Genomic DNA, 12,661 nt, shown 5'->3' on the forward strand with positions numbered 1-12,661 from the left:
ACATGAAGAGAATGCCGTGTGGCTCTGTGGCAATGTTGGAAAATACCGACAGGAGCTCAGCCCCAGCATCTACTGGCATTGTGAAATTGTGGACTGTGTGCCTGGCTGTGCCCCTTTCTCAACGTGCTGCTGTCTCAGCTTTCCCCCATAGCTCAGGTGCCAACCCAGACCTCGGAGCGACTGCACTGGGGACATGAGGATTTTATCCCACCCACTCCACATACTGGGACATCAGGAAATCAAAAGCCACTTGCCCAGAATCTCTCCTTCTTAGATCTGTCCATGCTCAGAGTGAAGAGGTACACAGGACAGAGAGTCCCTCATCCCCTGCAGTGCCAGCCCTGCTGTCAGACTCCTCGGGACAGTCACCTCCCTGCTCCCCGCACACAAAGGCAGGACTCTTGCCTTTTGGTTGCAGGTGACACAAGCGCATGGAAATACCCCAGGAAAAGGAAATAAAACTTGCCAGTATTACAAAAGACACCTGTCAATGAGACCTTTGCTTTCAGCCTGGCCAGCGCATTCGTCCTTTTCTCCAAGCCACCCCAAAACATTTGATTTCCTGCTCTTCTGAGCTCAGTAGCTCAGCAGCCACCTCCCCACCAACGGGAGCAAAGGCTGAGGGAAAAAGCAGAGGGCTCCCAGTCTGCCCAGTGCTGGCTGCTGGAGGAGCTGTGTCCCCCCTGATTTTAATTGTCAGATCACCCAGAAAGCCCCCTCCCAGAGCTATGGTTCTGGCCCCACCACCCACCCATCGCTCCAACTCTGAGCAGGTGAAAGCGAAGCCACCAGCAAGCACCGACCTGCTGCACGGGAGGTCTCCCTGAGAAGGCTCCCGGGCTCCTGCTGCTGCCACGGGCTGTGATTACATCTTCTAAAGTTCTGCACATCCACAGTGTGAGGAACGCTGTGCCGCGGTGCTGGGGACTGAATGAGAGCCGAGCTGCACGGCACCTTAGTCATGACTTGTGGTGAAGGCAGTGACTAAGAGCACGGCGTGACTCACGAGCACCGGTCCAGCACCCAGCTCGCAGAAGTACACCTCCTGCACGTCAGCTTGCTCCAGAGCACAGCTCGGCTCTCAAAGGGGAAGGGCGATGAGGTGAGCCCTGCACCAGCCCAGCTGCCCCTTCCCGATGCCTCAGCACAGAGCAGGCGGGGAACATAAGGACAAAAGATGACAAAGATTTTATCGTTGTATTCTAAACCAGAGAAAACACAGAGCCTTTGTTTTCTTCCCCCTGGTGTGCTATGGACCACACAAGGATCAAACCCAAGGGGTGCTTACAGAGGCATCTTTCATGGGAGAGTACTCTGTGACCACTGCAGGCAAGTGGGAACTTTTCAACCTCTTCTGCTGTTTATTCCCCAAACTCTCCCTTCCTTTCCACCCACACTGGGCAAACTGACACAAGGCAGGGGACAGTTCTGCATGGAATCGGACTTCCCACAGAGCTGGGAGAAAACCAGGGTTAATGTCAAAGGTTCAGATCGATGGGGGAGGTGGGTGAGCATTGATGAACAAAAACTAACGGCCGAGTCCTTAGATCTCAGCCCTCCCCACACCCCAGCTGGGCAGTGCGAGGTGCTTGGAAGGGATGGCACAGATGCTGTGGGGTGGAAGCTGTGGTCACATCTTGCAACGCACCCAGGTTGCCCCAAAACCCTCATCACCAAGGCTGCCTGGCTCACCTCTAAGCAGAGCAGCACATTGCTGGAGCAGAGGGTTTCCCCGCCTTCTTGCCCTGCACCTACAACACCACCTATGGGACTTCATGCCCTGGATGTCCTTAAGATGAGATTGCTTTCCCTTCTCCAATGGTAACAGTGCACACTGTGAAAGCAGCCTCCTAGCACTGGGCAAGACAAGTCATCACCACCTGAGAGACAAAGAAATCAAGGCTTGGAAATATTAAGCAGTTTTTCTGCTGTCCCACAGTGTCTTGTGGCACAGCTGGGAGGAGAAGGCAAATCTTAAGCTCTCCAGGCACTCTCCTTATCCTCCATGACAACAGCAGTCAGAAGGGGTTAGAATTCTTCACACAACACAGCTAGACCACATCCACTTGGAGCCCTCTCTGCCTCCCATAGCCTGGCCCATACACGTGGCTGCCCAGCAGAGACAAACATCCGCCCCTCAGTGCCCATGGAAACACCTCCTCCTCCGTCACCACCCCATCAGAGGTGGCAGGAGGAGCTGACACAGACCAAGAGCAGAACCAGGAAACCACAGCATGGATCTGGGCACAGGACCTCGAGACAAGAGTAGGGTTTGCTCCGTCAGCCTTGCATCACTCTGGTAGCATTACTGCTGTGACAACACTGAAGCCCTCTGTTTCCTTGGGAGCACAGCATTCTTGCCTCGTGGCTTTGCCCTATTTTGGACAGATGGTCAACAATTTGAGCAACGTCACAAGCACAGGGCAAAGGATCCTGGGGCATTTGTGAAACTGGCCCAGCAACCCAAGTGGATGTAAGAGATTTCCAATTGAGATCGCTTCCTCTGTGTGTCACAGTTAAAAAGGTGGGCAGATCAATCACGCTCTTCCTGTTAACCAGCACTGAGTAGGTAAGCACTCAGCAGAAAGAGGGGATTTGCTGATCGCTGCTCTTCACTTTTCAGTTGTTGTCCTCCTTTGAAGCAGAAAGTTTGCCAAAATCCTGATGTTTTCAGAGCAACTGAAAAAAAGCGGTCCATTTATCTATGGATTCTCCTGTTGGCTTATGAAGCCTGAGGCCACAGGGAGCCCTGAGGCACTCAGCTCCATGACACACGTTTTCCACTCGGCTGTGGTTACCCTGTTTGCCTTTGGTGCCCTCAAACCTTTCATTTTCTCAGCTTTCCTCTGGCTCAGGGTTAGAGCAAAGGAGACCTGAGGCCCCTGGGGCCCAATCACTGTTGCCCCTCTGCATACAGCAGCCAAATCAAGGAGACAGTGAGGCCATCAGCAGCTCCCACGTGGTGGGGAGAGGACAGGTGAGAAGGTGACTCAGGAGGCATCTGCTTTTTGGCATGGAGAGGCACCTTTCTGTGTTAAGGTCCATATGAGCCCTAACTCCATCATCCGAAGAACTTCCCTCATTTCCTTCAGTCACAGTGGAGCCCAGGTCACTACTATTAGATGAGAGCAGACTCACAGATCAAGTCCAGTGTTGGTCTTCCCAAGTGAAGGAGTGAAGAGAATTAGACCACCCTCTGTGGGGACAGCTTGCACTGCTGACCCCAGCAGCAGGCTGACCCCTTCCTGCCCACCCCAACGTGGGCACCATCATCACAGCTGATGTCCTGCTGGCTCCCAGCCACCTCCCCAAACAGGAGAAATGCAGGCAACCATCAAAGAAGTTGAGATCTCCCCTTCCACGACAGCAAATCCCAGCAATCCCTCTGGCTCAAAGTCCTCCACCTTCCTGCAGGGAAACCTGAAATGAGAAGCTCTGCCAGGGAAAGCACCCCGGTACCTTCACAGTGGGATAACTCCCTTTCCTGCCCCGATTGCTTTGAAGCTGAGCATCCCAAAAAGGAAACAGGAAGGGAAAAAAAGTGCTTGACCCACAGGAACAGCTCATGAACACATTGCCCAGGTCCACAAGCAGTGGCAGTGGGTGGAAGAACAGATGTGGGTCTCACAAAGATGCTGACCCATGGGTAGATCAGTGAGGGACCTCAGCACTTGGCTTGCTGCTCCAGTAGGGCTTAGGGCACTGGGGACAAAAGGGCAGCAATTCTGATGAGGATAAAGGAAAAAGGAGCTTGAGCTGATGCTGCAACAGTAGGAAAACCACTTAATTGGGAATTAAAGCAGCTCGATTCTAAGCAGAGCTATTTTTCAGAGCAAGGTCCTCATAGCAGTGCATCAGCAGGGACCTCAGTGAGGTCACATCCCTCAAGCAACACTTCTGCCTGCTGCCTCCTTGGAGGGTGCAGCAGGAGCAGAGCAGCACGGGAGCCCTGGGAGCTGCATCCCCATTGCACCGCAGCAGCCAGTGCACGCGTGGTATCTGCTCCACCAACCAAAATGTCTGCTTTTCTTAGATTACATTGAGATCTTGGTTTTAACTGCCCTTAGCTTGCAAGATTGTATTGCCACCTCTGCGCTGTGCACAGGAACCAAAGATAGAAACTCAGAGCCGAGGGCAGGAGCAGCTGGAGGAAGTGTGTGTAGAAATCAGGGCGAGGAGGGGAGGAACCTGCGATTTTTAAGATTCAGACTTCAGCAATCATGTATTTACTGCTCAAGCGAGCGCTGCGCATCAAAGAGCAGCAAGATGAAGGTGATAAGACGCTTGTTCACACTGCACGAAGGCAGCATATCAGAAGATCCTGGAGGCAACTAGTTTGACAACATCCTCTTAGGGCGCTGGCGAAGGACAGCATACCATGCAAACACCCCAGCACCACAATATTTCCTTACAGAGCGACGGGTTCCTGCCCCGCTGAGCAAGCTCAAGAGCTGCTTTTACCCAAAGGGGTAACAGAGCTTCATACCACAGTGGGGTCATGACTGACCTTCGCTCCTTGAGCTGCAAAACCTCACCTCCAAGGAGCCCCAGTAGCAGAGGAGCAACGTGAGGGCAGTGAAGCCGTGGTACAGGCTGCCCTTAGAAGCTGTGGATGTCTCATCTCTGGAGGTGCCCAAAGCCAGGCAGCCAGCCCAGAGGGTTGGAACTGGGGAGGTTTAAGGTCCTTCCTAACCCAAACCTTTCTGTGATTCTATGACATGAAAAACCTTTTCCAAAAAATGGCTGACAACACCCAAACCGAGCCCTTACTGAGCCCTAGCACGGCAGAACAAACGAAACCAACCACTGATGAGGCCACAGAGGGCAAATGCAAGTGAGAACTGCTTGGGTGTCAGCACACACATCCCTGCAAACCATCCATGCACCCACCCACTACATGTTGGCCTACCCAGGGCACCACCTCTCTGTTGCCTCTCTGTTGTATGGGCTTGAGAATGAGCTCTAAGACTGAAAAAATTGCCATTGGATTACTTGGGAATTGCACCCTACAGGACTGCCCCTCTCCCCATCCTTGAAACACAGAACTGAACTCCTCAGGGCAGCCTACAAAAATGAATCACACCGAGGTCCCCATGAAGCAAGGAGCCGAATTACTTCAGACAGCCAACAAACATGAGTCACACCAAAGCCCCCATGATGCTGTACTTACACATAGCGAAAGACAACCAACATGCAAACACAAAAACGACAGGAAAAAGGATGTAGTGCTGTCCCCTCCCTCCTTCTCAGGGCTGGAAAGGCATGCTGAGGGGAGATCAAATGCAACTGGGGCTTTTGTTGTGAATACTTGCTGCCATCAGGGTACCAGAGACTGAACCAGAGCAGAAACAGCTTCAAGGAGCAATGCAGACTCAGGGGTTTGGTGGTGAGGAAATAGGATTAATATAGCAACACGCACTGAGGAGAAAAAGCCAGATGGAGTGGCACACTTGTGATAGAGACATCAAGATCAGGGTGGTTTTTCAGAAGACCAAAACCACCAATAGATGAATTTGCTAATGGGTTAAACTAGCAACACAAGAAAACATGAACACGTGGGGTGTGCATCCGTCCATCACTGGCAAACTCCATCTCTGAGGTTTCCAGCTACTGGGACGTATCTCCTTTGGGAAGAACAGGACAGTTTGCTGAGAGAGCCCATCAGCATCAGGAACAGCCCATGTCTGAAGGGCAGTGCTGTCCTGCTGAGCTGCAAGGGCTCATTTCCACCAGCAGCCATGAGAACTGGAAAGCTTACTAAGACACAGAGCTACACTCCTTGCTCTAACTGTGCCTGAGAACAGGGCTGAACGAGAGACTCCCACCACAGACAGGGAAAGCACCTAATGTGCAACAGTGGTTTCAGAGTCCTTTTAATATTAAAGGGCACCTTCAGAAGGTAGCTAAGCAGATCTGGACTGGGTGAGGCAAACCATAGACCCAGATACTAAGTGTCTGCAGAAAACACTGGCTCCTCTGCAGGAAGATGTCCATCACTTCACGATACAAATTTGCAAAAGGAAATGGCTCTGCGGCAAGGCACAGCAGTGGGTACCTCGTAAGCCCACAGCTGGTACACAGCATCCCCAAGCAGCAAACTGCAGGATGGTTTGAGTGCTAAGCAGCTCTCAGCAGCTGCACAGCCATTACTTCTGCTGCTCTCCTGGCCCCAGGGCACAGCACACCAGTGTGCAGCAAAAGGAAACCTCTCTGGTCGGAGAAGAGAGGTCCACAGCCTAGAAAGGAGATGGGAAGATCATTGCAGCTTAGGGCTGGAGCATCATCTGGGGGTGAGAAAAGGGCATCCAGGAGGGGCAGAATGAAGGCAAAGAGCCACTTTCCCATCACACTGACTCTGGTTTTGCACCTAATCTTCTGTCTACAACAGCAAGTCCGTCAATAAAGCATCCGAGATGCCACGCAACCGCCAAAACCGAGTTAGGGAGCATCACATGCCCAGAGCTGGGCAGGGGAGCTGCGTAATGAAGTCTGTGCAGGGCACACCGGCGATGCTTTGCTCCCAGGGAAACGCAGCAAGCTACAAGACTGCGCTACCAGCAGGCAAGAGCAGAGAGGGGGAGAAGAGGAGGAGGGGAACATCCCAACCACGAAGCTCCCACACGTGCGGTGTGTGATGTCAGAGCCGGCAGCGCTCAGCATCACGTAGCCCCGAGCGGCAGCACCAAAAAAAGAAATGCAGCGCCCAGCCCGTCCCCGTGCATAGAAAGCACAAGCCGTGCAGCCGTGGGAAGCGGCGTACTCGAAGTGTGGCTCTGCACGGCCGCAGATCCGCGGAGAGAGGCGGGCAGGGACCGGGCTGCCTGCATGGGGTCGGGGAGGAGCGGTTGTGTTAAGGCAGCTCCCTGCAGCACGGCTTCGTGCTCGGCCGACACTGAATTCAGGTAACGGGAAGGAAATGCCAAGAGGAAGCTGAGGAATGCCTAAGACGCGTCAGCTCGGCGCTAATGCCTTCATCTGAGCCATTCGTGTCACCACGAGGGGAATTATTTAATGGGATTTCCCAAATTCCATCCCTAAGATCACCGTATTCGCAGCCGGAGCTTGAGGCTAAGGCTTATGGGGTGAAGAGGATGGGAACTCCAGGAAAGTAAAACCCAAAGGGGCAAAAAAACACCTACAAACTGCCACAGCTTTTCATTTCAGATCAAAGTTGAAGGCTCCACAAGACAAAAGCTGCTCAGCCCTGCAGCTGTACACCTTTTCTGCCCTTTGCCCTGGGATATGCTACCTTTGAGATGCTGAAGCCTCAGCTGTCTTTCACAGCCCCAGGAGCCACATTCACATTGTGAAGATCAAATCCATTGCCCTGGCGATGATGGAGATGCTGCTTAGGACCAAGTTTTCATAGGGCTTTGGGTTTAACAAACTAAATCATGGCAGCAGCAATATGAGGGCTGCAGGAAACTTGGCAAAAAGAATAAAGTAATCTGATAAACTGCTTCGGGATGAGGCAGCTCCTCAGTGATATGGTTTGAACCTCAGCATTTATTGTATTTTATGAACGGAGAAGCTTTTCAGCTGTTTCCCAGCTGGCTTCCCCAGCCATCCCAGCGAAGCCCCAGGCCCCATGCTGACCTGCCAGGTGGCTGAGAGCAGGAAGGAGCTCTGCTCAGCACAGCAGCACTGGCGGATTGTTTATCTGCTCGTTCCTGTTTTTAGTTTTGTCTCTGTTTTCTTTCTTTGTTCTAAAATTGCGTTGCAATGGCGATACCTGCTCTGAACGACATAGGCTTGCTTTGAAGCAGGAACCAGCTCAGCACTTCATGTTCATTTTCTTGTCTAATAAAAGAATAGAGACCCCAGCCCTAAAGTAAGCCTAAGTTGAATTTGGAGAAGAGATTAACTCAGCAGGTAACTCAGGACCACAGGAGCCCCAGTGAAAAGGCACAGACCTGGGTACGTGCCATCCTTCCAGATCCAAAGCTGGCACCCACCTCTCTTGGGATGAAGCCACCAGTTCCCTGTACTGAGAGACAAGTTCGAGCGATGATGGGATTTATCACCAGCACTTACTCAGGGGAACCAATCTGCAAAGTGCCATCCAAATCCTCATTGCAGATAGCACCTGCAAGGACTTTGCTGAAGCTGGCACTGTGTTTGCTGGTGATGGACTTCACCAGGAGGATGCTGCAGCAAAGACCTCTCACTCATATCCCTGGGAGCTCATGGCCAGGGTCCTTTTCTCACCAAGACACACAGACAGTGGTCCAAGAGAGAGAGAGCTTGAGGATTTGATGCTCCTTGGGTTTGTTCCTCAGTAGGCCAGAAGGACCCACCAACCCTCAGAGAGGGCCATACTCCTGAAGGACAAAGGAAACCAACACAAGTGGAGAACTCTTGCTACCTCCATGCTCCCACCCCAGTGCTGATGCCCTGGGCCAGCCATGTTCTCCTCAGGGGTATCCAGAGGAGGGCCTGGAGCCTGTTAATGCCCTTATTCTCAAATCAATCCTTCAAGGAAGGAAAATGTTCTGCTATCCACACAGCAAGGGGAACCACAGCCAGTGGGGAAAGCAAAGGGCAACAGAAGGAGGTGGTGGAAGGACACGAGTCCCACCAGGATCTTCACACCAACTTAAAGCCAGCATGTTTCTCCCTCCAAGAGCTGTATGGAGTGCATCTGTTACGTTTATCCTGGGCTTTTCTCAGCTCTTCCACCCTTCCCATTTTATCTATGACACTCATGGCTCAGGACACATGAAGGCAGACACTTGGACACAGTTTCTTGTTTGTGAGATGCCTCAATGGTCTTTTTTATAAATAATAACAAATGGAAACAACACTATTTAAATATGTGAAGTAATGCTATCTTGGAAATAGATACTGCTGATAGAAATAAAACAGCAGAGGCTCAGCACAGGCAGATCCCTGCTCTGCTGGCTCACAGCTCCACACAGACCCTTCAGATCCCCACTCCCTATTCGGCTGTGACCCATTCCCTCTGACCTCCAGGGGAACCCCAAGAGGTTTCTTTGCTTTAAGCATCAAGTTGTTAGCTCCAAATAAGTGGGTCTCCGGGTTTGGCAGCTGGAGCTCGCGTCTCACACCGGGAAGGATCAAAAGAGGCAGCAATCTGATCCAGCACCTCCCTGGGAAGTTCCCTTCCCCTTGGCAATGGGCTCCACTTGCCAAACCGATCAGGAAGGCATAATGACCTGACTAATTGGCTAGCTAGAGCAGAAATTAGCAAGCAATTTGTCCCAGCAGAAGATAAGCATCACATTACTACATTTCTGGGAGGGCGACTCTCAAGTGGCTTAAGTGCAAATTGCTTTTCCTTACAGCTTTTTTTTTTCTTCTTTTCTGTCATTTTGCAGCTATTTCTGCCCCCCTCCCACAGCTCTTCCCCTACAAAACTCTTTCAAGCAGCTGCAGCCCTCTGTTTGTGAATGGGATGAGAGTGAGGGCAGCGTGGAGCAGCACCACGGGGTGCCCAGCACTGGGCACTGGAACCACACTGCTCTCCTCCTCGAGCTGAGAAAACAGCGGTTACAAAAGGAACCGAAAGCCCACAATAGAAACCAAGAGCCCAGGGCCGTGGCATGGTGAGTGACCTCTCTGTGCCTCAGTTTCCTCCTCTGAGAGCAAGGCCCCGCTCCAGCATGCCCCAGCAACACCACATGGGATTCATTGGCAGAGGAATGCGATGGCACTGTGATCCTTCCATCCCCTTATTTCTAATTCCTGACCCTCCCAGTCCCATTTGCAACCTTGGCAGGTAGAGCTGTCAAAGCATAATTAAATGAGAAAAGAAAGAGCAACCTGCCACAGAGGTGATCTGCAACCCACAAAACCACTTGCCTTAACCAAGATATCCTGCTGCGGGCACCTTGGGAGTGCAGCACCCAGACACCCATCCTCCAGCAGTAAAAAACGATGGAGTGGGATGGGAACAGCTCGGGCATGGCACATCAGAGGAAAGGAGCTGTGTGTGAGCGGACACGTGCTCCCAGCAGCAGCACACACACGAGAGCTGCAGATCCATCCACCGGCACCAGAACCAGCACAAAGCTTTGGGTAATTTTTTGAAACTCAAATTCCTAAGAAAGAAAATACAGAACTGCCGTGCTCAGATTCTCGGCTCTGTAAATCTAATTAACGAGCCAGGAAAAAAAAGCGCCAGTCGTTCACTAACTACTTCACCCAGGGTTGCCAAATAGACAGATAAAGGATTGAGCCGGGGCCCAATTCCAGCCAAAGGAGCTGGGAACCTGGCAGGGATCACAGAAGATTAGAGAAGGGTGAAAGGAGAAAAGAAGAGGGGGAAAAAAATAAATAAATCTAAACAGATTAGCACTTTCCAAATGCAAGCATGTAAATCAGCTTACACTCTGTATAATGGCACCGTTGTGAGCGCCCGGACTGGGTCTGCTCGCGGCACCTCAAAGTCCGGCTGAGCTGTGCTGCGTGGGCTCAGCCATCTCACACCCTCACAAAACCAGTGGTTTTGTTTCTACCAGCTTTGTAAATTCTCACAGGAAGCCAATTAGGGGAAACCTGGGAACAGAGGAAGATTCATAACTGTGATTAAGGCTTCAAAGAACTGATCCCAAGCGAGGCTGTTAAAGTTAGAGCTGGGGAAGAAAACAGCTCTGAAACCTTGAGCCTTCAGACACATCCAGGCTGGAAGTGCTCTCCACTTCCATAGCAGCCCATCCATCAGCACAGCCCACCTAGCACAGACCCCAGCTCCAGACAGGCACCTTCCCCCACCCATCTCCTGCCTTTGGGAAGAGTTAGCCCCCACTGGAAGCTTTGGTGTCAAAGCCTTAGCTTCATCTCTGATGGTTTCAACTTGTAGGGTTGCTTGTCACTATTGCAGCATCCCCAGCTAGGAAAGAGTAGCTCTGCACATTAAGCTGCCCACTGGGATACGAGAGATCAGCATTCAGTGCTACAGACCAGCACCCTTCATTAGTTCACTTAGGGCATTCATCCAGCATCCTCTGGGAGGCTCAGCAGTTTCACCACTAACGTGGACGCTGAGAGGCAATGGCTAAGCAACCCAAATAGCTGTGTTTATTTGGACTGCCCTGCCTGTTTGCAATCCCACATCCACCCCAGCAGCTCAGCACAAACGCTGCCTCTGGGCTCAGCCACTTTGGCGTGGAGTAGAGCAGACCAGTCCTACGGGTAGCTCAGCCCTCCACTCGTAGCAGAACTAGATCAGGGTCTTTGGCATGTTGGAAGATGTCAGCAAGCACATGCAATCAGGAATTGACAGACAATTCTAACCAGGACTACACACATTTTATGTCCAGTGTGTGTGTATACATATGTATATGTAAATATACATATATACACATATATGTGTTCCATAGTCTTATATCCAGGCCTGTCCTCCTGTAGAAAAACTGAAGTAGGGAAAGCACAAGTTACAGAAATATCAATACTGCACAGAGGCACTGATTGCAACCTGGTCCACAACAAAGCACTGAGACTTGATATTATTTAAAGTCCTTTCCAAACCAACCATCCTATAGTTCTGTGCCACAGAGAGGACAAATCCTCTGTGGTTGTACGTGGGACCATGGAGCCCACGGCAGCCCAGTGACTTACCCTCAGTCATCTTCAGCCATAACATCCCCTAAAAACACCCAGTGTCCCCAGCACACTCACCCTGACTTTCTCCTGATGGCTTTATGTACTCCATCAGCTGCCTCATGCCATGGCTGAGTCATGCTCGAGAATTTTGCAGTTGCGGCTCAGGATCTACAGCAGGACCTGCCCTGTGACCTGGGAAACTCACTTTTCACAGGGCTTGGTAATCAAATGAGGTTAAAAAAAATTCCAGCCAAAGCCCCAGCAGCTGACAGCACTCAAACGAACACAGCCTGGGTGTAGTGATCCCTTCCCTGCTGCAGCAGCACAAGAGCCAGGGAATAACCCTGTGGGACCAGGCAACGTGCCACGAGCAGAGGACCTCTCAGACAGCACAAGGAGGATAGGAGCTCCCAGCACCAAGCAGCTCCCCGGAGCAGAGCATCCTTCCTTCCCACCTGAGGCAGAAACCATGAGCTCCCCCAGGAGTTCCTCCCTCCCCACCGGCCGGAGCTCAGTGCTTGCCCCTCGAGACAGTTTCCAGGAGCAACCTGCACTTCTGCTTTTTCTATGGGGATGATCTTTCTTCACCTTCCCGCACATGCCGCTGCCAAAAGGAGAAGTGCCCTGGAGCTGGGGGAAGTTGTGCCACCGTTTCCTATTTGGGACAATGATTTCACGCTCCTGCCACATCCGAGGGCCACACATGGCACCCACAGCACTGTGCTGTGGGCTGGCAGCGTGCAAAGGGCTCTGCTTTGGACCGGAGTGTTCCAGGAAACCTAACAGTCGTGTTTCAGTGCAAACCAAAGCAGAGTGCTCGGCTCAGCAGAGGGGAGGGAACCATGTGCAAAAGCTGCAGCCCAGATCCCAGCAATGACTTTTCATGCAGCTCCTGAACTACAGGTTGGGCTCATGCCAAGCCACTGAGGGAAAGTCTCCTTCCACCCCTTCACTTTCCATCTTCTTGCCCAGCACGTGTTTCAAGGCCAGGAATCACCCCCAGCCCACAGAGCTTATGTCTTGCTTTCAATCTGGACAGCAGCTCCAAGGATCTCTCCGACACTTCTATGGAGAAGGTTCTCATTACAGCCACAGT

General features: G+C 51.8%; 1 protein-coding gene across 5 annotated transcripts in view; it reads right to left on the reverse strand.

Moving 5' to 3' along the window:
- Positions 1–12,661, reverse strand: part of PIK3R5 (phosphoinositide-3-kinase regulatory subunit 5) — a 44,224-nt gene that overhangs the window by 20,744 nt on the left and 10,819 nt on the right. The window contains exon 1 of one of the 5 annotated variants that reach the window (XM_065735115.1): positions 804–882. The exons of the other annotated variants lie outside the window; for them this stretch is intronic. The gene's annotated coding sequence lies outside the window, so the exon portion shown is untranslated. Of the gene's footprint in view, positions 1–803; positions 883–12,661 lie in introns of those variants that run through there. 5 annotated transcript variants of the gene reach the window in all.

This window comes from Cyrtonyx montezumae, unplaced genomic scaffold, assembly GCF_038088225.1.
Source record: "Cyrtonyx montezumae isolate F1298 unplaced genomic scaffold, pur_monq_1.0 scaffold_19, whole genome shotgun sequence".
Lineage (NCBI taxonomy): Eukaryota > Metazoa > Chordata > Aves > Galliformes > Odontophoridae > Cyrtonyx > Cyrtonyx montezumae.